This window comes from Myotis brandtii, unplaced genomic scaffold, assembly GCF_000412655.1.
Source record: "Myotis brandtii unplaced genomic scaffold, ASM41265v1 scaffold191, whole genome shotgun sequence".
Classification (NCBI taxonomy): Eukaryota; Metazoa; Chordata; class Mammalia; order Chiroptera; family Vespertilionidae; genus Myotis; species Myotis brandtii.
The window spans coordinates 783,418-786,045 of record NW_005357115.1 but is presented as its reverse complement, the minus strand read 5'-3'; positions in this window follow the sequence as shown (position 1 = coordinate 786,045).

The window sequence follows — 2,628 nt, the reverse complement described above, 5'->3', positions numbered from 1 at the left end:
CTTCACACAACCTGCAGGGCAGTGGTGTTTCTCCATGGGAGAGAAGAGTTTTGTTTAGAGAAAACAGATGGTGCCATCCTGGCTAAGGTCCTCATTAGATCTCCCAGCAGCCAGCAGGCATCTCAGTGCCTTTTTATTTTATTTATTTAAAATGTATCTTTATTGTTGAAAGTATTACAGATGTCCCCCCCGCCATTACCCCCTTCCTCCCCACTCCCACACTATTGTCTGTGTCCATGGGTTATGCATCTGTGCACGTAAGTTCTTGGTTTCTCTTTTCCTTCCACACCTTCCTTCTGAGATTCATTAGTCTCTTGCATGCTTTTATGTCTCTAGATCTATTTTGTTCATCAGTTTATATTGCTCATTAGATTCCACATTTAAGTGAGATCATGTGATACTTATCTTTCTCTGATTGGCTTATTACACTTAGCATAATAACCTCCAGGCCCCTGGCATGTTGTCTCAAAGGGTAAGAGTTCCTTCTTTTTTTTACAGCTGCGTAGTATTCATTGGTGTAAATGTACCACAGTTTTTTTTATCCACTTATCTGCTGATGGGCACTTAGGTTATTTTAGATATTATCTCAGAGCCTTTTTAGATTGCTGGCCATGGTCAACTCAAAGAGAATATACCTAGAAATATAGTTACTGAGAAATGCATGGGGTTTGGTGAAGAAACCAAACTTTATTGAGGGATGTAAAAGATTTGAGTAAAGGGTGAGATGTATTATGTTTCTGGATGAGAGTCTTGGTCTGTCAACACAGTCCCTCCGGAAGGTGTTGTGGTAGATCAGAGACGTGGCCACTGGCAGCTGCAGCTGGAACACCTGGGCCCCCTGAGAGACCATGGGCCGGAGCATTACCGAGGCCAGGACCACAGCTCTGCTCTTAGAGCCTTTGCTGAGCAATCGTCCAGCAAGAGGTGCAGGAGGAGGCTGGCTGCAGATTCCCACAAATGAGGGCCCGGGTCCAGCCTTCTGGTGACAGGGAAGGTCTGGGGGAACCAACGGAGGAAGAATCATGATACCTGAGGGGACTTGTACCTCGAAGCACGAGGGACTTGGGAAACCTGAGGCTCAGGGAAGCCAGCAGTGAAGTAAGACGGAAACCACTTGCCTTGCCAGGAACTTACTAACACGCCGTGGGCTCGGCCAGCCTGTTATGCAGACAGAATGGAAGAGAAAACGCTTCCACTGCTCCTTCCACAGCCAAACCACAGATCCTGGCAACTCCTCGCCTCGGAGGCAACAAAGACACATTCCCAGGGTTTGGCTCCTTCCTTCTGAATTCTATACCTTAAGCTAAAGAAGTCAGTCACGCGAGGCTGGCCTGCTGGGAAGTGCATCTCTGGTCTCTGCAGAGATCTCCCCGCCCTTCTCTCAGATCTCTCCTCCCACGTGCCCCCACGCACCAGTTCTGGGAATGCCCATTAATGACATGACTGATAGATTCTTCTGTTTTGCTTCCAGGAATCTTTTTTTGTTTGTTTGAAGCCATTGAACCAGGAGAAAAAAATTACTTTTTCCCACTTTGGAGACACCTTGTGGACAATCCATCGAGAATTCTGTAACATACAGTTAACAACCATTTTGAAGGCCAACAAATTGTGGGGCACCTGTACCCTTAGTGATGGGCCTGGATGATCTCGCTGGGCCATTCAGCTCTAACACTGGATGTTGGTGAGTCTGTGAGCACAGGCAGAATCACGAGTAACTGGAAGAATCTTGCTCCCGTGTTCTCAGAAGAGCCTGGCCAGGTGACTTCCCTTTTATTATTATTATGTTACAGTTGATATATGCAAAGGAATGTGAGTATCACACGAGTAATGATGAAGCATGACAACATAATCACAACAGCCCTGCATACTAACATTAGAAGCCACTAACATTCTGAATTTCATTTCTAGAAACCCCTTGTTTCAAAGAATAAGTTAGCTCATGTGTATTCAACCTCAAACAACATTTTTTGCTTGTTTGCTTGCTTTATAAAAATGGTATTATGCTCTACCTAGTCTTCTATTCACTGGCTTTTTTCACTCAATACTAAGATTGGAAGATTGGCCCATGTGGCATGTAGTAAAACTATATAAAGTTTTACTGTGTGAGTATGAGTAAATAATTGTTTGTGTATTCCCTGGCCATTTGGACAGGGGTTATTTCCAGTTGTTATTACAATGTTACTATGAATGTTCCTACACACAAATGCTATGCGAGTGTTTCTCTGAGGTTTCGACTTAGAAGTAGAATCAGATGAATCTTGGACAGGTGTGTAAGAGTTTCTCTTGGGTAGAATTGCTATAAAAAAACGTATACGAACATTCAACCTCTTTTTTCTCCAAGTGATTGTACCAATTTAGACTCCTATCAACAGCGTAGAAAAATACTTGTTGATTCACACCCTCACCAAGACTTTGACAGTGTCAGGCTTCTTAATTTTTGCCAATCCAGTGGGTGAAAAGTGGTATCTCATTGGTGTCTTAATTAGTGTCTCTCCGATCACTAATGAGGTTGTGTGTTCTTTCCTGTATTTCTGGGCCGCTCATGCTTCCTGCCCTGTGAGCTGCCTGTTCCTATCTTTTACTCATTTTTTTTTTCTATTGGACTGTTTGGTTTTGTATTTACTTATT